The sequence below is a fragment of the Hemicordylus capensis genome, chromosome 2 (assembly GCF_027244095.1).
Source record: "Hemicordylus capensis ecotype Gifberg chromosome 2, rHemCap1.1.pri, whole genome shotgun sequence".
Taxonomy (NCBI): Eukaryota; Metazoa; Chordata; class Lepidosauria; order Squamata; family Cordylidae; genus Hemicordylus; species Hemicordylus capensis.
The window spans coordinates 148,510,622-148,534,982 of NC_069658.1; the positions used below are offsets into that span (position 1 = coordinate 148,510,622).

At 45.7% G+C, this 24,361-nt stretch overlaps 1 long non-coding RNA gene across 1 annotated transcript; it reads left to right on the top strand.

Annotated features, from left to right (window-relative positions):
* Positions 1–1,450: 1,450 nt before the first annotated feature.
* On the top strand, positions 1,451–24,044 carry LOC128346741 (uncharacterized). The gene is made up of 2 exons (XR_008317164.1): positions 1,451–18,989; positions 21,652–24,044. It is a non-coding gene; the product is annotated as an uncharacterized LOC128346741 (long non-coding RNA).
* The last annotated feature ends 317 nt before the right edge of the window (positions 24,045–24,361 follow it).

The window sequence follows — 24,361 nt, forward strand, 5'->3', positions numbered from 1 at the left end:
CGCCTTGGTGACGGGGGCCGAGCTTCCTAAGGATGGAGACGAGATCCTCAGAAATCAGGAGGATAAGATATGTGACACAGCTCTGCATAGGTCACATGAGGCTACAGCCCTGTCAATGAGAGCCTCTATGACCAACTCCATTTTCACAAGGGCGTCGATTTTGTGGGTGAGAGAATTGTTGCCACTTGTTCCACCTGAGCTACCAAAAGTTATGCTAGGGGCTAAACAAACTGGAAAAGGCAGTGGCATTTATGGCTGATTCTTCCCTAGATGCCACCCAGCTGTCTGCTAGGTCTCTAGCCTTGGACATTAACATTCATAGGATGCTGTGGTTGAAAAACTGGCAAGTCAATCAGAAGTCTAGGAGTAACCTAGCCAACTCAGCCTTTAAGGGCAGAAAGTTGTTTGGTGAAGCATTAGAGCCAGGAGCATAGCAAGCCCTGAAGAGGCCCGTGTTCAAGAATTGAAGATGAGCCCCTCCCTGCTTTTGTGTGTGTGGTGCCATATAAAGAGAGAGAAAGGGGGTTAGAGGGAAAAAACTTTAGCCTCCTCCTGCTATAGTGGCAAGAGGCAGCAAGCATCTGTCTGACAGGTCATATGGGTATCCAGGCAGTAGCAAAGAACTTTAAGAACACACTAAAAGGCAAACACAACTTTAATTATAATAAATAACAAATAATACAAGTTCTCAAATTATACAAAACAATATCCCAAGGAGGTATTATAATATAATAAATTATAAACCCAGGCTCTGGGTCACGGACTGATATCAAAGAGGAAACAACAGCACTTGTTACAAGACTAAGACGCTGACCAGTAGCAAACAATATTAGAAAGTCTTAAAACAATCCAGTTTTTTAAAATAAAACACAAACAGAAGCAGCAGTCCCACTGCTTTATGTAAACATAGAAGCAACAGAATAAATTGCCAGACAGCAGCAAACAATATGCCAAATGTAGTGGCGCTCCTCTCATCAAGAGTCCATGAGGTGATTCTCACGATCGCCAAAAAGCGGGCTAAGGGAGCCTAACCCTCTTTTTGGCGATGTATTGCGATTGTATAGCCCTGGGCAGCCTGATCAGCTGCCCACACGACTGCCGGCTTTGTCAGGGCGGGGGCTGAGGGGATCGGGGCTGTGTGGACCCCGGAAGCTCCAGGATGCCTCTGCGCAAGCACGCGGGGAATCCTGGAGAGACCCCCGAGCCCGGGAGGCCATTTTCAGCCTCCCAGTCAGGGGTCTCCTCGTGTGTCTCTCCAGGATGCCCTGCGTGCTTGCGCAGGGGCATCCTGGAACTTCTGAGGTCCACGCAGCCCCGATCCCCTCAGCCCCCGCGTGCTTGCGCGGGGCATCCTGGAACTTCCGGGGTTCACGCAGCCCCGATCCCCTCAGCCCCCGCCGGCTCCGTGATAGAGCCAGCAGTCGTGTGGGCAGCTGATCAGGCTACCCAGGGCTGTCTGGTCATCGTCTGCAGAGGAGCGGACTAAACCCAAACCCCATTCAGGCGAGTCTCACTGATTGTGAGACTCGCCTCCATGAGATGAATGGCCTGAGCAGCCAGGCTGAAGATGTCGTGTAGGGGGACCTCATTCCCAGCAGACAAGTCTTCCATCCCTTCAAGGTGTGGGACTCTCCTCCGAATCTGTGGCCACTGGAATCCCATCCTCCCAGCAGTTCGGAAGAAGCCCACCTGAAAATGACACGACACTTGTTCTAGTCCTCCTAAGAAAACTCAACTTCTGCTTCACAAACAACTTTGTCCTGGGGCTGAAAGGTAAATGATACTTATCATGGAATTATTATCAACTACCCTCACTTTTTCCTCTGTAAGCTGTTACCTATCACAGTATTTTTGAGTTTGTCATTGCTTCCATGGTTGAGTTGAATAGAGTCACTGAAGAATGTTCACTTAAAAGCACTCTTGCAGAAATGAAAGTGACACCACCAATCTAGTGAACAACTGGCTGAGCAAGGATTGGATCATTCCGCTCTAAAAGCTGCTCAGCCGATCCTTAAAATCAGGCAAAAGCACATCTCTTCCATTTGACTTATTGGACTGGTTTGGGCTTCTTGAAAAAGCTGCTTCTTAAGACCTCGCTCTGATAGATTTTGGTCATTGAAACTCTCTGGAAGGGTTGTCTAAACCACATTTCCCAGATAAATACAGTCCACAAGAGGACCAGTCTTGGACAATTCCATGCACCAACCTTTCTTGAGTTGTTATGCTCCCCCTTTTTTTCTTACGCACTTCAGGATTGAAATGCTTCCAAATCTCAAACATCTCTCTCACCCTATAAAACAAAACAAAAAGACAAAACATTGAGTCTCCGGCTCAAATGGCTATTCAACCACTCCCACCCTCCCCATTCTGATACTCATACATTTACCAAACTTCTCCTCCTCATTGAACTCTTCCAGGACAAGATTGTCTGAAGGGAAGAGAAGAGAAAAGATTTGATTTTCTTATTTCAATTGACTAAGAGAAGAGGTAAGGAGGGACTTGTCCATGTTGAATAAATGAGGAGGGTCTAATGGGTCACTTTTTGCACTGAGCATCCCAAAGCGGAAGGCAAGCATGGCTTTCCAGACCTCGCAGTTTAGCTGCAAGGACTTTCCCAAGAAGAACCATGTTTGCCCACGTGAGTGGGGTTGGGAGTTTGAGACATGCCCACTCTGGAGGCCTGCCACAGAGAGATCAGAGCAAAACTGGTGCTCCTTGGAGGAATGATGGCCTTTGTTGCCCAGGCCCATTCTGGGATTCCAAGGAGACAGTTCTGCCTTCCCCACTTCCCTGGAAATTGGCATTACCTTTGACGGTGCTTTTGATCAAACAATGAGTCAACTCATCTTCAATGCTAGAGAGATCCTTCCATGTGGCCAGCTGTAGAAATAGAGATGGACATGTTTCTTTCATGTCAATCTGACACCATATCCAAAGCAGCTAAGAATTTAAGATGATCCAGTTAGGTACAAAGTTGAGGATTCCCAAAGATAGAGTGTGGCTCTTCTGGGCACTGGGCAGCCAGAAGAGGCATGGGGTGGGGAGTGGGGGCGGGTGACATCTCTGTCCTCTTCCTCGGTGAGCCCCAGTGGAAACAGCTCCTCTCCAGCAAGTGTGCTGCCAGGCAGCCCACGTGTGAACAGAGACCAGTTGGAGGTCCTTCTGAACCTGGAACCTGACAAGGGGTCCCAGAGGATGCTGAAGCAGAGCCAAGCCATGTCCACAGCAGGGTACTTACTTCTAAGTTGGGCAGTCTGCCCACGTGCATCAGAGCATAGCCGTAGGCTTCTTGGCCGAGAGCCTACAGCCAGGGCTCCTCCGCATTGATGTACCTGTGGAGCTCCTGTGGGTTGAAATGGCAGCTCAGAGTCATTGAACTGGCCTAAATCATCCCTTGTCATGCTACTGAGAGCTAAGCCCTGAAGGAATTTGCCCCACTGCAGGAAGATCCCTTGATTGCTGTCCCAAAGGAATCTAAGGATGACCTAATTCCATATAAATATCCCCCCAAATTAAGTTGACAAGATCTTCAATATTTCTGAAGGTTGCTTATGGGAGTGATGGTTTTCTCTGTCTTCTCAGTCAGTTTGCTTCTAATAGGGAAGTGACCTAGACATATCTTCAACAAACAAAGAGGATGGGGTCTGCTGTCTCTTTCTGTCAGGCCTCGTTTGGATGTCGGAGAGGATGAAGACAGAAGCCCCATTCACACCTTATGTTCCACACTTGAACCACGAGTGGACAATGCACAGGTGCAGATCTGGACACAGGGACAGCAATTCATACATGATGTTGAATACAGGCACTGCTTGACACTTCCTCTCTGTACCAGGCCTGTGAGGGGCCCGTGCCTGGTTTCTCTTTGAAAAGGAATGCAACTACAGTCATGCACAGAAAATCACGTACCAGTGTTCAGACACCTGCACACATGTACTACCTAATGTCTCGATAGGGCTCTCACTGCACTTACCTTCAAGAAGCCGATTGTGTTGTGGACAGAGGGGGCCTCCTCCAGCAGCCCCCCGAGCATATTCTTAAAGGATTTCATGTTCTCCTTCTAGGGTGGAAAGAGAAGATCAGTCATAAGTAGGAGACACAACCGGTCTTGAGCATACAACATTGAAAAAATCACTCGTACTGATGGTGGTATCACGTCTTCTTCGCAAGAGAAAAAGTGCAGTACGAATTTACCTGGGTCCCTGGGTCCAGTTGGTTCACCCTGGATACCGCCACGTTCAGGACTGCTGCCTTTAGATTGAAGGGCATAGCCAGCTTCATTTTGCTGGAGGGAGAAAGATTAGATTTCGTCGTGTGAGGAGGGCTGGTCATCCAGCCAATTGAAGCTCATCTAGCGAAGAGGAACATGGTAACCCAGCAAGCGTAAAAAATGACGACAGGTCTGTGATGGTTTCGCTTCTTTTTTTCAAAAATGACCAATCCCAGTCTGTGGAGGCCCTGATTTGTAAAAGGCCGTAGTACTTAACAAGATTTTTTTATAAAACAAAAACCTTCACATTAATGGCCATCTTTTGGAAAAGGGGAGATCCAGTTACAGATCTTGCCTGGTTTGCCCCTGCCCTTCCCTGACACAATCCCCTCCTATTTAATCCCTGTGGGCTATAAGCATACGTGAGGTATGTGATGGTGTCCATAGTGAACTTCAGAAGGAACCCAGGGTACGGACGTTTCATTATGTCCTCCATAATTTCCTGGCAGAGATCAAAGAGCAGAAGAGAGTTGGTCAGTACCCACGGACTTCCTTGGGATAGCTGCATCCCCAAACACACACTTTTGACTGAGCCTGCACTTGGGCATTCTCTTCCATTCTCTGCAGCATCTCACTCACCAGTATGGTGTCCACGGCCTCATTCTTCTCATAGGAGAGCATTTCACATCCCAACGACTTGGCATCTTTAACACTCTCCATAACAGAGGACAAGAACTGGGTCTAGCAGAAGATGACCTGAAAATTAGAAGCACTGAACTGTTAGTGATGGAAGGACTCTTCGTGCCTTCCTGGAAATGGAGTGGGCACCCTTACTTGGTGGGCTGCTCTCAAGTCCTTTCTTGGGACCCCAAACCCTCCATGGAATATTCTGCAGCTGCTGCTTCTCAGGGAGACTGGAGAACTGGGGAAGGGATCAGAGCAGAGAGTAGATGCTCCCAGATGGGGCAAATGCCTCTCACAGAAATGTCCTGGGCTCTGTGGAAGAAGGCCCTCTACACAATGGTTCCCTACCTCAGTTCTGTCCATTTCCTCCACTACAGTTGTCAGACCTGGAATGGAAGAAGAATGGGAAGGGAGGGGGGATTCAGGACTTGAATTCCCATGAGGAATTAACCAACGGGAATTCCCTTTGTAGGAATTCAGGCTGGCTCCCAGGCTCCCAAGCACCAGCTATCCCACCCTCCCCAAAGAGTCACCCCCAGTCCCAACCATACCCCAGGAGCCTGGGGCACCTCCTCAGGAATGGTGACTCCGGATACTGCCGGGGACCCCCTTGCGGGAGTTGGAGGTGGCGCTGGAGTTGGCTCAATTTCTGTTTAAAGAACCTCCCTCTGGGGGGCTTGCCCTTGGCAGAGTCACTGGTGGGGGAGGTCTTAAAGAGCCGCCTGCAGCAACAGCAGACTCTTCGCAGCCTAGAAGAGAGCAGGGAGAAGGTGAGAAAGCGACCCTTAAGCAGACATTGGCAGGAGAGGGAGCCAATGGGGCAGGGAAGGATTGCAGACCGCAATACAGGTAGCCCAGTAGGCTTCAAGGTGGTGCACCGTCCTTCTTCTGGCTGAGGAAATGGGTAGAGATAGCTGCCGGAAATGGGTAGAGATAGCTGCCCCAACAACATATGGGGTGAAGTTCTGTTCAGCCAAGCCCAGCCAGATTATGTTAGAGCTGTGAAAGCTGCAGAAAAGGGCCATGAAAGAGCTGAGGGGTGGAACACGGAGGCAGAATTACAGGCTCCGATGGCCCTGCCAGGGACACCAGGCTTCTGGACTTAGAAGTGGTGCTGCTGGTGCCGGACTGCGCACTCCTAGGTGCTCCAGCCCGCTTCTCTTGGTTGTGACCCAGCCTCCTCCTCTGGGTGCTCCAGCCCCCTCCTCCAAGTTGCGACCCAGCCTCCTAGGTGCTCCAGCCCCCTCCTCCTGGTTGCAACCCAGCCTCCTCCTCTAGGTGATCCAGACCCCTCCTCTTGGTTGGACCCAGCCTGCTCCTCTAGGTGATCCAGACCCCTCCTCATGGTTTGGACCCAGCCTGCTCCTCTAGGTGATCCAGACCCCTTCTCCTGGTTGTTGTGACCCAGTCTCCTCCTCTAGGTGCTCCAGACCCTTCCTTCTGGTTGCAACACAGCCTCTTCCCCTTGGCTTGCCTAACACATTCTACCAGGTCATGTCTCCACCTGGGCAGCTGGTCAAGGGTGACAGCTTTTCCTTTCACATAGACAGAATGGGACATGCCATGCCAATGCAACCAAGAGGTTTGCCATGCCCATGCACCCAAGAGGTTGCTGAGCCTATCCACCACTGCAGTCCTTAGCCAACCTGCCGTGGACTGGAGCTTGCTCCTTGCGAGGAGGAGAGTGGTGGGCAAAGCCTGGTTCAGCACTGCCTTCTTGCCACACAACAAAGAACAGCGCGAGTGTTGAGACAACCTTGGAAATGAGGTTCCAGTCTGCATTGGATGGATCACACTCATCCAAGCCACTCCGCCTTGCCAGGCTGCGGATGGCCACTGGCTCCTGCAGGTGCTTGAGCAACAGAAAGGTGGAGTTCCACCAGGACGGAACCTCCTGAGGGAGCAGGTATTCGCCTTCAGCATGTGCGAAGCCTTCTTACCCTGGTGGAAATGGCCGGCTATCTTGTGGCACTTCTCCTTGGGAGCAGCAGGGCCAGGCCCACAGCCAGGGGGTGTCCCAGGGTGTACATTGAAGCTGGCATATGGCCGGCTGTGGCCGCGTAGCTGCTGGGGGACATTTGGAAGCCCCCCACTGGCAAAGGACCGGACTTTGGACCCGATCTCCAGCCCAAAGAACACTTCCGCATACATTAGGAATAGAGGCAGAGAGTGTAGGATTGCCTCCTTGTTCTCTCACTCTATCAATCTCTGCTCTGAGTTTCATGTGAGGGGCTGATTCTCTTGGGGCACTCCCTTCTTCTTTGTCTACTTTTCCTTCCTTCCTTCCCTCCCCATGAAGGAAGTACAAGTTGCAGGCTTTTTATCTAAGTTTGTAACTTGTTTAAAACAAACTGTTTTCGACCTTAAAAAACACTTTCTCCAGACCTCTACTCTGAGCTCATCCAACTGGGTTACTCTGCTAAAGAAGGGGTTGATTCAAATTCCCCCCTACAATTGGGACATCTGTGAAACATGTCACAATAGGCATGTTCACACCTGGTTCCCTTCCTGATTGGGCAGGCTGGCGGGCGGGTGGGGGACTCTAGTCAGACCTGGCCAGGAAGAGAGGGAGAAAGGCAAAGCTGTTATGTAATCCTACTTACTTTGCGAAGAAGTCTTTCCTCATCTTCTCCTCCATCTCCCTCCCTGTTTAATTCTTTCCCCCTGACTAACTATCTCTCCTGTTACTAAAAGCTGACTGTCCTCCCCCCCTCGATCCCTCCCAAAACCACCCCAAACAACAAACCAAAAAACCCCACTAACACTAACTGTAACACTGAATAAATAAATAAATTGATAAAAAAAAAAAATAAAGAAATAGATGAATAAATAGATGGATAAATAGATGCATGGATGGATGGATGGATAAATAAATAAATGTGACACAAAGACAGACAAGACAAGAGAGACACACACACACAAACACTCTCAGACAAAGACAGAAACTGACACAGACACGGACTCTCTAACACTCTCTTTCCTCTCTATCTCTCCAGCTCCTCTCCACCTTGCCTAACTCTCCCACAAAGAGCAGCTGAGCCCTGGAGGTGTCATGAAAGAGGATGTGTCATAAGCCTCAACAATGGCCATTGGTCCTCTTGCCTCTAGAGGTTGCTTCAGGACTTATTTTTATTTTATTTATTAAAACATTTTTATACCGCCCAAAACTTACATCTCTGGGCAGTTTACAACAGAATAAAAACAAAGTAAAACATTTGTTAAGGCAGAAATGGGGGGGGGAGAGACACACACACTACAACAATTAAAAATTTTTCAAAACGCCGCATCAAAGCCATTAATTAAAAGCCTGGGTGAAGAAATGTGTTTTTAAAGACTTTTAAAAAGCTGTCAGAGAAGGAGAGGCTCTTATTTCACTAGGGAGTGCATTCCAAAGTCTCGGGGCAGCAGCAGAGAAAGCCCGTCCCTGAGTGGCCACCAGACGAGCTGGTGGCAGCTGCAGACGGACCTCTCCAGCAGATCTCAGTGGGTGGTGGGGTTCATGTAGAAGAAGGCGTTCCCTTAAATACTCAGGGCTTTATAGGTTATAACCAGCAACTTGTATTTTGCCCGGAAACATATCGGCAGCCACTGTAGCTCCTTCAATACAGGAGTTATATGGTCTCTCCAAGATGACCCAGAGACCAGCCTGGCTGCCGCATTCTGGACAAGCTGTAGTTTCCAGACTACATACAAGGGCAGCCCCACATAGAGCGCATTACAGTAATCCAGTCCGGAGGTTACCAGCAGATGTACCACTGTTTTGAGGTCATTCACCTCGAGAAACAGATGCAGCTGGTGTATCAGCCGAAGCTGATAGAAGGCACTTCTGGCCACCACCTCAACCTGGGACACCAGGGAGAGGCTCAGATCCAGAAGCACCCCTAGACGGCATACCTGTTCCTTCTGGGGAAGTGTGGCCCCCATCCAGAACAGGCAGATCAAAATAATCTCTTGAGTTCCAACCCCGGACAATGAGTACCTCCATCTTAGCCAGATTCAGTCTCAGTTTGTTATCCATCATCCAGCCCATCACCGACTCCAGGCAGGCATTTAGGGAGGTTATGCCCTCTCCCGATGATGCTGACATGGAGAAATAGATTTGGGTGTCATCAGCATACTGGTAGCACCCTGCACCAAATCTCCTGATGATCTCTCCCAGCGGTTTCATGTAGATATTAAACAACATTGGAGACAATATGGAGCCCTGGGGAACACCATACAAAAGTTCAGATTTTGAGGAACAGCAGTCTCCAAGGGATACCATCTGGAACCTGCCTGAGAGGTAGGAGCGGAACCACTGCAAAGCCATGCCTCCAACTCCCAACCCCCTCAGACGCTCCAGAAGGATACTGTGGTCGATAGTATCGAAAGCCGCCGAGAGGTCCAGAAGGACCAACAGAGTCACACTTCCTCTGTCAATTCCCAATGGAGATCATCCATCAGGCCGACCAAGGCAGTCTCCACCCCATAGACAGCCCAAAAGCCAGTTTGAAATGGGTCAAGATAATCAGTTTCATCCAAGACTGTCTGGAGCTGTGAGGCCACCACCCTCTCAATTGCCTTGCCCAGCCACGGAAGGTTGGATACAGGCCTGTAGTTGTTCAAGTCTGATGGATCCAGGGTAGGCTTCTTCAGAAGTGGTCTAATAACTGCCTCCTTAAGACAGGGATGCATCCTACCTTCCCTCAGAGATGCATTTATAATCTCTACCAGGCCTTCTACAACAACCCCCCGCCAGATAATATAAGCCATGTCGGACAAGGGTCAAGAGAACAGGTGGTAGGCCGCACCATTCCAATCAGCTTGTCCACATCCTGAGGCGTCAAACTGGAACTGATCCAACCTAATCATACAAGAGGAGTCGCTGGACACCTCCACATCAGACACTGAGGTAATTGTGGAGACAGAGTCTAAGTCGGCCCGAATACGAGAGATGTTTTCCACAAAGAATTCATTAAACACATCACAGCGGGTAATCGATGGTTCCAGATTCTGATTCAAGGGAGAAGGGGCACTCACTAGCCCTCTCACAAGCCTGAACAACTCCGCTGGATGTGAACTTGCAGATGCAATACGGGCAGAAAAGAATTGCTTCCTTACTGCACGTATTGCCTGAGCATAGGTCTTCAAATGAGCTCTATGTTGCGATCTGTCGGATTCAAGCCGAGTCTTTCTCCACTTGCGCTCCAGACATCTACCTCGCCGCTTCAGCCCCCGTAGTTCTTCTGTATACCAAGGGGCCAATTTTGAAGCAGGTCAGAGAGAACGCTTAGGAGCAATCATGTCTACTGCCCCAGTGAGTTTGCTGTTCCAATTCTCCACCAGGGCATCAACAGGATCACCAGCAGAGCCAACACTAAATCCCTCCAAGGCTTCTTGAAATCCTATTAGCTCCAATAACCTTCTTGGGCGGATCATCCTAATAGGTCCCTCGCCCCTGCGAAGGTGGGAAGTGATTGTGAGTCCGACCTTAACCAGATGGTGGTCCGTCCATGACAATGGGGAAATCACAGGATTCCCCACCCACGGAACACCACCCTGATCAGAGTGAAAGACCAAATCAAGCGTGTGACCAGCAATGTGTGTCGGCCCCGAGACCACTTGGGATAGGCCCATAGTCATCATGGCCGCTATGAACTCCTGAGCCACCCCGGACAAATTGGTCCCAAAGTGAACATTGAAGTCCCCCAGCACCACAAGCCTGGGGGACTCCAACACCAAGTCCGAGATCAAGTCTTTCAGCTCAGTTAGGGACCCTGTTGAGCGGCTGGGCGATCGGTACACCAACAGAAGTCCCAGTCTATCCCTGGTCCCCAGACTTAAGTACACACATTCGATATGGTCTGACACTCTAACAGGGATCCTGGTAAGGGAAAGGTTATTCTTATAGACCACAATAACTCCACATCCCCACCCATGGTCCCTCACCCGCTCCTCAACAGAGTACTCTGGAGGAAGAAGCTGGGACCACACTGGACCCCCAGCCAGGTCTCTGTAATATATACCGTCGGCACCTTCATCTAGAATCAAATCATGGATGGTTTCTGATTTGTTCTGGACAAACCTGGCATTACAGAGGAGCAAGGTGAGGTTCCAAGGATGATCGGCACTGCTCCCCAAAGTCAAAGAGCTGGCAGGACAGCCGGAAGGGGAAACAGCTATTAGATTTCCAAGTCCCCTTCCCCTGTAACGGCCCACTGACTTGCCAACGTTACTTCTTCTGTTCCCCACCATGACCAGAATGGCCGCCCCACAGTCAGTGGACATGCCTCCCGTCTTCCCATCTCCAGTTAAGCCCAGACACATTCTAAGATTGTCTCACCCAGGACAAATTAAAACAGAAGCTCCACTATTAAATCCCCCCCATACAAATACCTAGGCCAAGAGACCTGGCCCTCACCCTCACTGTCCCCCAAAGTGGCTCCCCCAAAGGGGTGACTCCCTTTGGTGTCGCCCCTTAGGTGGTGGGCCCGCCGCCACTGGCAGAAGCCTATATAGCCCTGAGCAGGCAGCTCTAGGCAGCTGGAATGCAGGAAACTGCCAAGTCACCCTCCTCCCTGGCCCCAATCCTGAAAGGCCTCACCTCAGCACAGCAACCAGTCCTGGGGGGAAGACAACAGACGGGGGGGGGGCAGCAGGACAAGCAAACAGGCAGGCACCCAGTCTCACACCCTGGGGTCTACCTGGAAGCAGATGTTGTCTCTCCTCTCTCCTGCAAGCTTCTCTTGGAGGCATCCCCTGCCAACCCAGCAAAGAGGAACCCTTTCAAAGGGCTGATTCTCTTCATTGAGCAGAGGCGGAGGAGCAGTTGGCTCTACCCATCCCCTGTCTAGTAACCCTCCAGTGGTGCTTTCTAGTGTCTATCTTAGGTTTCTCTTTAGACTGTGAGCCTTTGGGGACAGGGAGCCATCTTTCTTCCTTTAAACTTACTCCACGTAAACTGCTTTGGAAATTTGTGTCGAAAAGCAATATATAAATAATAGTAGTAGTAGTAGTAGTAGTAGTAGTAGTAGTAGTAGTAGTAGAAATTCTTCCAAACCTCACCCTTCCTGTTCATATGTCTGTTTATCTGAGAAATCAGAGGACTCTCTTCCCCACCATGTTTAAAGTGACACCACCACAGGCCCCTCAGAGCAGACACCTCCACCTCCATCCACTGCCATTCAGCCACCTTGGTTGCTGGGATGTGCTCTTGTTTCAGCAAGACATGGGGACTCATTCTTCAGCGCAATCCTGACACTGATTCACGTCCAGAGCTGTATCTAGGGAAAATAGTGCCTAGGGCAAGCACTGAAATTGCGCCCCTGTCCAAACAGGAATGATGGGACTTGTAGTCAACAATATCTGGAAATCCCTGTTAAAAGGAACATTGTATCATCTAGACATAGTTGTTGATCAAAACCGGAAAACACGAGCCATCTTTGTAAAAGACTTAGAACAACAGTCAGGAGTTCTGTGAGGATTCCAAGTGTCATTTTCTCTGTCTCATATCATGCTTTTTAAAAAACATGACTTTGTCCTAGACTAGAGGATCACTTGTATCATCAGCTAAACGAAATTTACAAGAAGGATCTTAAAGTTGGATTTGAGGATCAAATGTCGAGATTCGAGAAGGAATTGTGTGAAAATGATGAAAAATTAGTCTCTAAGATGTATAAGTTGTTGCTTTTGGAGGAGACAAGAGATGAAGTGGTTAAAACGACTATGATAAAATGGGCTCAAGATGTGGGTTATAATATAGATATGGCAGCTTGGGAAAAATTATAGAAAACTGATTTAAAGTTCACTGCATGTTATACTTTAAAAGAAAATTATTATAAGATGATGTACAGATGGTATCTGACACCGAAAAATTAGCATTAATATATAAAAATGTTCCAAACAAATATTGGAAATGTGGACAATGTGAAGGAACTTTTTTTCATTTGTGGTGGTCATGCAGGAAGGAAAAGGCCTTTTGGGATATGACATATAATGAGTTGAAGAAAAATTTTAAAATAACATTTCCTACGAGGCCAGAATCCTTCTTGCTGGGAATAATGCAAGGGGAGTTCTCCAGAAGAAACTTAACATTTTTTATGTATGCAACCACAGCGGCTAGAATAGTATATGTGCAGAAATGGAAAGATAATAAAATGCCCTCAAAAGAAGATTGGTTGATAAAAATTTTGGAAAACGCTGAGATGACAAAACTTACAGCACTCATAAGGGATGAAAAATTGGAATGTTTCAAAGAAGATTGGGAACCATTCTTACTTTACTTAAAGAACTGTTTTTCCAATATGGACCTTTCAGCAGGGTTTGAAATTTAGTGACAACAGCAGGTTGGGCAGGGTAAAATCGAATTTTCAAAATGGAGTATATATGTTTTGAATTATTATTGCAATGGTAGATTTGAATAGCTAATATGAACCGTGCAGACTGGTAAGCGGGAAGTCAATATTTACTTAATTAAATATAATGGGATTGTTAAGATATTGTAAAACTAATAAAATTTTAAAATGCGAGCCTAGAGGATTACCTGCCCAAATAGCCACTAGCAAAATAGCGGAAGAAGAAGGTGGCAGGGGGGTCTATAAACCAGTGAATGATTCCTGCCAGCCTTTGTCTTGTAATGAATGTTGGCTCATGATGGGGTATATGTGCATTCACTACACTAGTACTTGCTTTGACACCAGAAGGGAGGAGGATACATTAGTTTTGTTGGAAGTTAAAGGACTTTGCGCTGTCTCTTGTCTCAGACAGTGGTGGACAGACTAGTGAGTCAGAGGGCTAGAGGGTCAAGACATTGGTCACCCCTTCTCCACTGCTCTGACACTATTCCTTTGAAATGTAGATTGGTACTCTTAGGGATTTATTTCCTTCCTCTCTCTCTTCTCTACCTGCCCTTCTACCTTGCAACATGGCAAGCTCCTCTCCCTGCACCATGTGTGCAGAGAAGATGCAGAATCCATCTGCATCCAGCTAGATAGATAGATTAGAGATCTTAACTCCTCACTTTCCTATCTAGAATGGAGTTCCTTAATAAAAGCCTTATATATTGATTTGAAACTATGAATTGGCTTCAAGTTCCTTTACTCTCAGCATACACGCATGCCTAAGCAAATTCCACTGTGTTGTGCCTCTGTGCACTCTGCTATAATGAAAAAGGAATTCTCTCACCACAGAGAATTTCCAACAGGTTATGGGAGCCCAGTATTTTGAGCTGCGTGTACTGCAACTAGAGAGTTAGGTTTGTTCCAGGAGATCCAGTGAGATCTAGCGTGGACACTTTGAATTGCTAATCTACAGCAATTGCCTTTTTTTGGAGCCAGTGAGGATGGCTACTTACCTAGAGGGAAAGCTCAAGCTGACTATCCTGAACAGACAACTATTTGGAATGGAAAACCTGATTGAGGCTTGCACTGAAAGCAGAAGGACTCAAGAAAATAACTGAGGAAGACCTGCCCGCAGATGGAAGCACAGCTGCTGAGAAGACTGCTAAAGAAACATGGGTGCTCAAAGATGCTCAAGCTCAAGCTTTGATCGCAGCTTCTGTGAGTAAAAATTACCTTTACACCATATGTGATCTTGAAACCTCAAGGGAAATGCTAAGCAAGCTAGATTCCTTGCATATGAAGAAGGGGTGGGCATACACCTTTAACTTGAGAAAGAAAATGCAGGATGTGGGATTTCTGGATGTGGGAAAATGCAGGATGTGGGATTTGTGGAAGATTTCTTTTTTCAATTTAAAGCGGCAGGGGAGGAATTTATAGAGAGTCAGAAGCTGGAAGCTCTGTTCCTAAGCATGCCCCCCAGCTATAGCAGTATAATCGGCCAATTGGAAACCCACACCACTCTAAGCTTTGAGGAAGCAGTGCAAACATTATCTTCAGAGGCAAATAGGAGGAAAGTTTTGAATTCTCGCTATGAAAGTGAATTGGCAAGTAACTTTGCTCTTAAAGCAACAATTGATCATTCCAGAGGAAACCCAAGGTGGGGAGGGAATGCTGCAAGAGGAAATCGCATGGGGCCCCCACAATTACATACAAAGAGGTCTGGCTTCGGTGCCAAGGAAACTCAGTCCAGAGAGAGAGGTCACATGACTGCCAGCAGGGAGACTGCTCCTGAAATGAGGCCAACTGGGACTAATGCCTTTAGATGTTTTCTGTGTAACCAGTTTGGCCACAAGGTGGCGAACTGTCCCAAGAATCAGACAAAGAAGAGTAACTTTACAGAAAGGTATTCGAACAAGAGTTTTAACGTTTGCCTGATGCAAAGCGATGAAAAGTTCATTTTTTTGGATAGTGGTTCTATGGTTCATATATGAAATAATTTGGATTTCTATACTGAACTGTTTGATATTCCTGAAGAGACTGTTCATTTGGGCAATAATACTACAATTAAAGCCAAGAAGAAAGGCGAAGGAATTTTGTATTGTAAGTTACTGGATGGATCTGTTAAACCATTTTTTCTTAAAGATGTTTTGTATATCCCTGACTTCTCAAGCTCCTTGATTTCAATATCCAAGCTAGAGAAACAAGGCTGTGAACTGTATATTAAAAATGGACAATGTGTTGTTACCCAGAATGGAGAAGTTTGCCTTGTAGGCTCTAAATGCAAAGGCCTATACAGTGTGCAGGAGCAACCTGTATCAAAGACAGACAGAGAAAGACAAGCCCAGTCTAAACCTGAGGCATACCAGCCTAATGAAGTGAACCTTGCTAAGTCATGCCTGCATGAAAACTGCTTGCAACTGTGGCATAGACGCCTAGGACACAGGAGCTATGAGTCAATCCAGAACATGAAGGAAAAGGGATTAGCTAATGGCATTGATTTTGTACCATGTGACATTGTAACTAACTGTGTTTGTTGTCTTGAGTCCAAAGCAGTTAAGCCATTTCCTAAACAGAGTGAAAGGAAGACCAGAAGACCCCTGGAGCTGATCCACAGCAATATAACTGGACCACTACCAGCTACTATAGGTAATCACAGATTTTTTTCTCACAATCACTGATGATTACACAAAATATTCAGTTGTGTTTCTACTAAAGGAGAAATCACAGGTGCTTGAGAAACTCCAGGACTACGTGGCCATGGCAAGCAACAAATTTGGCTGGAAGCCAAAGATCCTGTGCACAGACAATGGAGGAGAATATATGTCCAGCGCCACACAGCAGTTCCTGAGAGAACATGGAATCATGCATCAAACCATGGTAGCTTCCAACGCATCACAGAATGAAGTGTCATAAAATAGAAGCCTCCTGGACATGGTAAGATGCATGCTTGCTGACGCACACCTCCCACAGAAAAACTGGGGAGAAGGCATCATGACTGCTACATACATACAAAACAGAATGCACACAAAGCCTATAGGAACAACACCATATGAACTTTGGCATGGTCATAAGCCGTCCATGATGCATCTGTGTGTCTTTGGAAGCACGGCTTACTCATACATCCCAAAGGAAAATGGACTAAGTTAGGGGCTAGGGCCACAAAAGGGATTTTTGTAGGCTACTCAGCACAATCCAAAGGCTACAGAATTCTGGATCCTGACACCAAGAAGATAACCATAAGCAGATCAGTGTATTTTGATGAGAATGAAAGAGCTACACCTTCAGAGGGGGCTTACACCGTAGCAAGCAACCAGACCAAACACCCCAATGACTGGATTATGCTTCCTGATCTCAGAGGAATTGAGGAGGAGGAGACAGCAGATCCAGATCCAACCACAGAGACCCCCAGCGATCCACCAGATGCACCTGAGATAATGAGAGAGACCACAGAGGGTGAGGTGAGGTGATCAACACACGCAAACAGAGGTGTTCCAGCTCCGAAACTGTCCTACCTCACAAGAATGGTGGAACAACCAGGACCTTCATCATCGGAGGAAATATCCCAGCTACCACAACCAGAAGCCCAGAAGTGGAAACAAGCTGCAATTGAAGAGCTTGAGGTTCTACAGAAAAACAAAACCTGGACTCTTACTAAGTTACCTCAAGGAAGAAAAGTTATAGGCTGCAAATGGGTTTTCAAACTCAAACATGATGCTGATGGTGAGATTCAGCGCTACAAAGCCAGATTAGTAGCAAAAGGATATTCACAGAAATATGGAGAAGATTATGATGAAACATTTACACCAGTGGTTAAACATACCACAGTAAGGACTCTGTTAAGTATTGCTGCTAGCAAAGGAATGAATGTTGAACACCTAGACATGAAAACTGCATTCCTGCATGGTGAACTAGAAGAGGACATTTACATGCAACAACCACCAGGTTTCTTAGAGAAAGGCAAAGAGGACTATGTATGCAAACTGCAAAAGAGCATTTATGGTTTAAAACAGGCTGCCAGAGCATGGAACATAAAACTAAATGATATGCTGCTTCAAGCAAACTTCAAAAGAAGCAATGCAGATCCCTGCCTATACATGAGGTGCATAGATGGCAAGTGGACCTATATTTTGGCGTATGTTGATGATTTGATTCTTGCCTATGGAAATCCAGATGACAGCAAGGAAATAGTGCATCATCTGAACAGAGATGTGGAAGTCAAGCAACTTGGCAACATTGCACACTACTTGGGCATTCAAGTACAAAGAGAGAAAGATGGAAGTTTCTTCATCAACCAAGAACAGAAAATTAAAGACTTGATAAACCTGCTCAGACTGGAAAATGCGAATCCTACACCAACTCCAATGGAAGTGAACTACATAAAGTAAGAAGATCAAAATGTCGAGATTCGAGAAGGAATTGTGTGAAAATGATGAAAAATTAGTCTCTAAGATGTATAAGTTGTTGCTTTTGGAGGAGACAAGAGATGAAGTGGTTAAAACGACTATGATAAAATGGGCTCAAGATGTGGGTCATAATATAGATATGGCAGCTTGGGAAAAATTATAGAAAAATTATAGAAAACTGATTTAAAGTTCACTGCATGTTATATTTTAAAAGAAAATTATTATAAGATGATGTACAGGTGGTACTTGACACCGAAAAAATTAGCATTAATGTATAAAAATGTTCCAGACGTTGGAAATGTGGACAATGTGAAGGAACCTTTTTTCATTTGTGGTGGTCATGCGGGAAGGAAAAGGCCTTTTGGGATATGACATATAATGAGTTGAAGAAAAATTTTTAAATGACATTTCCTAAGAGGCCAGAATCCTTCTTGCTGGGAATAATGCAAGGAGAGTTCTCCAGAAGAAACTTAACATTTTTTATGTATGTGATATAACCCAGGACCCCAATTCCCATAAAACTACATTTAACACAGGACAACACTACATACAGGCCCAAGGCCTGAACCTAAGCACAACCATTTCGTGACCAAATATTGAACTCTTAGTTACCTTTAGAATATAGTTGGGCCCACAGGCCCTCCCTTCACTTCCTTTCTTCACACCAGAGCTGTCTCTGAACCTTTAGAATGTAAATTAAAATTGCTAGTTTCACTCCTCCAAGGAGGCACATCTTAGCCTTGGAAGATAACAATGTACAGAAGCCCTACGAGGCCCCAGCATTCTCCTATAACAAACCAGTTGACACTTGGGCGAGAGAAGGCCAAAGAACTAAACAAAAGGGGCAGGACAAACTGTGAATTACAGAGTTCTGGAGACTGTTGTATGTCAATGCTGTGTCAATTGCTTGATGTTTTGATGCATATGGAGATTGATCTAGTATGCAATTGCTAAAGTGTCTTCTTTCAATATATTGCTATGTCATAGATATGTAGAACAAAGAACTTAGAAATGTATAAATAGTTACTTGAAACTCTGAAAAACTTGCACTTGATTTGGGCAGATTGGTTTGCCCCAAGCTTGCCTACTTGTTGCAGAAGTAAAATCTTTTACACTTTTCCTCTGTGTGGGATCAATTATTGGCGTCAGATACCACCCAGACAAAGAACTGGATTTTCGGTATATCAATTTGGTGCATTGGCCGGGAAAGGGGGGAGTAGCCAAGCACCAGCCTCCCCAGTCTGGGAGCAGAGCTGCCAACCAAGGAGTCCACGGGACCCCGAAACCAGCGCGCACCAGTCATCTTCACCGAGTTACGGACTCCCATGGGTTTCCAACGTCCGCCGCTCGCTACGAACTGGTGACGCAAAAGGAAAAGTGAGTATTTTGGTGCCGGTCAGTAGAGTGACCGAAGTGACTGTAGAGGGTCGGGAAGTAGGGCATGAGGTCAGTCCCGCCAACCGAGGGGGGAGGGTGGTAGAGCACCCGAAAGACGGGCAGTCCAGTAGAGTGGGCGCGTCCTCTCTGTAGAAGTCATGGGCACCGTGTCGAGCACTCAGAGTAAGGACAGGGAAGTAAAGCGGTGTACACCTTTACAGTATAGTAAACAAAAAAAAGGAAAAAAGGTTTTGGAAAAATGTAGGATCTAACTTGGGGTTTTTTTACAATCCTAAAGCCAGTGCTCGGTGGCCACCGGGGGGGGGGAGTGTATATTTAAGGTTATTGTGCTGTACAAAAGCTGGAGAAGTATCATGATGTATATTGTTGTTTTTAGGATTGTATAGAGATATAGATCTTAGATAAAAGTATAGTTTAGTAGCTGCAACTGATGTGTGAATAGAAAGGATTTCTAATGAATACTCTGAACATGTATCTTTTGCCCTTCACCAACCTCAATCTGCTCAGAGGTTGGACCCAGCCGCTCTTAATGTTACCCGAGAGCTGCCTGACAAAGGGGGGCCAAGCAAAAACCATTTGTAAATAACAAAGCAAGATCAGGAAAAGGCATGCTTAAACTCACGGGGTCCCAAACACCACCCATTTCCCTGACCACACTAGTTAGAACTCCAGAGCTTGGGGGTAAAGCAAAAGGTTCTGAAGAAGAAGAAGGGAAAGAAGGGGACCCCCACATTATCTTTGGAGCAAGGCCCAAGCCAGCTCAAACAAGGACCACTACCCAAGACACTCGAGAAAAGGAAGGGACAGGAGTTTCGAGAGGCTTTTACCGACTAGCCACTGAAGGTGACCCATCCCCAATCCCTGATTTACTAATAGAACCCAAGTCCAGATCAGAAGCGCCTCCAAAATCTCAGAGACTACAAGGCTCTTATATTACAAGCCTTGAACCCTGCCCAGAGGAGCACCAGCCATCAGGGAATCCACCTAATGAATCCCCAGCTAAGTTTTTAGAATGCTTAACTCATTAGAAAGAAGCTGCAAAGCTCAAATGGGGGGCCAGGGCTACCCCCCTCCCCCACTGCATTGGCGGAAGAAGCTGACAGAAGTGTTTAAAGGGAGAGAGTAGGAGCAGAAGGAAAAAGGAATGTGTAAAAGGAAGAAGGTGAAAGGGTGGAGGCACAGATCTTAGATGGTGAATATGCGAAAGAATGGAAAGGTAGAGGCGTGAAGGCATATTGGATGTTTAAAGAAGGTACGAGAAGCGGAAAAAGATACTTGGGACCTGCAAGGCAACACCTGGGTCCAAATAAATGCAGGAAAACCGGTCATTGGCACCGTGAATGTGAGAGGGTACTATGCCCGTGAGAACAGAGGGCATCGGAACCTCGTCCATCGAGAGATCCGGGAACCATGCAGAGGGGAGAGTGACCCAGCCCCCATTATCCCTACTCTCAGACCATGTAATTCAGCAAAAAGCCACCCCTTTCTCCAAAATGGAATCCAGCCCGGCTTGGGCTGAGAACAGACTTTTCGCCAAGCCATCTCACCTCAAGGGCTTTGGCAGAATCTAACAAAGAAGAAGAGACTGTGAAGGGGGGTGAGTCAACCTAATTGCTATAATGACATCTAGTGACTTTATGTTGTAACTTACTACTGAAATTTTTCTGAAAAAATTCTTTGAAGATTGCCTCATTGAAATAAAGAAAAGAAATAAGGAACGGGACAAAGCTATGAAGAAAAGGGAACCTGTGCCATAACCCCTGCTCTCTTACTCACATGCAACCCCCAAAGGGAATTAGTTAGAGGCTAGCCTATTAGTACTAGCCAAAGGGGAAAGGTTTTGCCTTAATTGAACTTGCTTCATTAGAAATTAATTATCAACTATGTAAAGCTGCCAATGTGTATGCTTTATAGGCTAAAATTATGGCTCAAACGCTTTTTGGAGCCCCAATATGAGGATAACATCCAAAATGAGAAAAAGTATAGCCTGTATTCTTAAGAACGATCCTTGTAATGTTTGTGTGTGTCAGATTCTGCTTTTTACTTGGAATCAAACCTCTCTCTACAACCTGTAAAATTCAGCTAACTTACTTCTGTTAAACAAATCTACTTCTGTTTAAAGATCCAGAAATTTTCTTTTTAATGCTTGCGGTTGGATTCTTACCCAGCCCCTGACTATGTAATAATGCAATTGGGATTCCCTCTCATAATGGGAGATATAGGTACTAGCTATTTCATTTTTCCACTGTTTTGGAAAGGTTTTGCCAAAACTCTTTCAACCTTTGGTTTACTGCCCTTGTGGCTCCTGGAAACTAATATCTATGTTCTTTTATATTGTTCATTGTCAGAAAAGAACTCATTCCCCGGTATTGCCTTACAGATACAAGCTGTGAGGTTACTCGAGTAATTGCAAAACCTAGAATCTTAAAAGCTGAGCTTATTGTTTTTAAATGTAACCCCTTTTTGGCTGTTCATGTACTACTTATTCTGTGTTACTACTCTTCCCCATTTGTGTCTATTAGCTATATTTGTTCTGGCCTTCTCTGCTGACCAACAGCTGTAATACAAGTTGGCTGACCATATGTTTTGCAAACTCTAAAATTTGCTGTAAGTTACTAAAACATTATTTACCTTTTCCAAGGTTGCAGCAAGAAGCATTCTTAGCCCTGCCCTGGGAGTGTTGCCAGAGAAGGGAATCTGGACTCTTCTATCTACTTTCTTTGAGCAAAAACTCCACCTGATTGAAAATTCTGACCTGGAAAAGCCCTGTCTAAATTTTTCTCACTTCCCCAAGTAACAGGTAACGGGTTGTCAGGACCTGGACTTACTGTGACCAGACTGAAACCCCCAGAAAACACAAAGAAAGTGGAATTAGAGACAGAAGACAGCCAGGATAGCCAAGATCCTGCTATGGAGGAAGAAGACAATCCAGAACGCTAGAAGCAAAATCCCAATCTGGTCAGAGACTTTACACACACCACACCAAGAGTGGGTGGGAAGCCAAGAAAATTTTGTATATTGTAATGAAACTTATAGCTATGTATGTTTGCTTAGTATATTGTCTGCTGTACCCAGTCTTCCAAATCATGGAAGCAAAAGGAAGGTGGGGACCTAATGAGCTTGTTAAATTGTATCAATCTGTTTTAGAAGATTATACCAGGAATGAATCCTGCTGGATATGTTCATCCCTGATACCCAATCAATCAGACCCCAACCAATCAGGTATCTCCATGATTCCAGTACCCATTACCAAAGAGGACTGGAAGTCTGCCTCATATCTAAGATTGGAAAGTAAATATAACTCAAAATAACTCAATAATACCCAGTACCAGCTAAGGAAAAAGCCCTGGGGAGCTGAAGTGTGTTTTAACTTTACTAATGGCCCTACCTATTTAGGAGCCTGGCCCAGCTGTAACCAAATATTCACATATACACCACACCACCAAAATAAAACAGACCAAGAGCTTAGAAAATGCAACGATCAGCTGCAAGCTATCCCAGTAACAACAAGGCATAGCACAAGCCTTTTTAAATATATCATCACTGAACTTACCACCTTTTAAAAAGGCTATGAAGCATTTACTTTACAGATCCCTGGCCTTTACTGGCTGTGTGGAACCACTGGATTCACGTGTATACCTCCTAAGGCTTCAGGTCTTTGCACAATGGGATGGATTTGGCCAGGGCGATCCATATAATAACTGAGGAAGCCAACAGACATCCCGCACTCAAAGAATCATGCTCAGGACAGAGCCAGTCCAGCCAAATATACACCATAACCATCTCAGAGTATGGAAACCCCACACCAGTATATGGGGCAACTAGGACATGTGCAGAAATACACACTATGTATCAATTTATAAAAGGAGTATCTACATCCTTAGAGAGAATAGCGAATGCAACAGCCATAGAACAAGAGCTCCCTTTACAACGGAGTGGTTTGCAAAACAAACTGGCTTTAGACTCCATTCTGCTTAGCCAGGAAGGTGCATGTAAATTCTTAAATCAAACCTATTGAATGCATGTAGAAAATGGACACATTGGAACCTCACGAGACATCTTACGTAAAGACCAGAAAACCTACTCTCGCAATACAGGGAGTGAAGGAAGCCTATTGAACGTTTCTAATAATCTATGTGATAGTTTGCATCTATATGTAATTCGTTAATTAATTGCCTCTATTGTACCTTGCTTCCTGAATTGAAAATGTTTCTTAGTTAGTTAGTTAATATTATAAGCCATAACCCACTTATTGCCAGATACCTCATGAAAACAATAGTAAAAAGCTGCTAAAAACAAAGAAGGAAACTACAGGTACTAGTCTATGTGAATTGCCAAAGGATCAAGAATATGTTGAAGCAACGAATTCCTGTAAGGAGGAATTCTGGCTTCAAAGGGGGGGTCTGATATAACCCAGGACCCCAATTCCCATAAAACTACATTTAACACAGGACAACACTACATACAGGCCCAAGGCCTGAACCTAAGCACAACCATTTCGTGACCAAATATTGAACTCTTAGTTACCTTTAGAATATAGTTGGGCCCACAGGCCCTCCCTTCACTTCCTTTCTTCACACCAGAGCTGTCTCTGAACCTTTAGAATGTAAATTAAAATTGCTAGTTTCACTCCTCCAAGGAGGCACATCTTAGCCTTGGAAGATAACAATGTACAGAGGCCCTACGAGGCCCCAGCATTCTCCTATAATAAACCAGTTGACACTTGGGCGAGAGAAGGCCAAAGAACTAAACAAAAGGGGCAGGACAAACTGTGAATTACAGAGTTCTGGAGACTGTTGTATGTCAATGCTGTGTCAATTGCTTGATGTTTTGATGCATATGGAGATTGATCTAGTATGCAATTGCTAAAGTGTCTTCTTTCAATATATTGCTATGTCATAGATATGTAGAACAAAGAACTTAGAAATGTATAAATAGTTACTTGAAACTCTGAAAAACTTGCACTTGATTTGGGCAGATTGGTTTGCCCCCAGCTTGCCTACTTGCTGCAGAAGTAAAATCTTTTACACTTTTCCTCTGTGTGGGATCAATTATTGGCGTCAGATACCACCCAGACAAAGAACCGGATTTTCGGTATATCATATGCAACCACGGCGGCTAGAATAGTATATGCGCAGAAATGGAAAGATAATAAAATGCCCTCAAAAGAAGGGTTGATAAAAAATTTGGAAAACACTGAGATGGCAAAACTTACAGCACTCATAAGGGATGAAAACTTGGAATGTTTCAAAGAAGATTGGGAACCATTCTTACTTTACTTAAAGAACTATTTTTCCAATATGGACCTTACAGCAGGGTTTGAAATTTAGTGACAACAGCAGGTTGGGCAG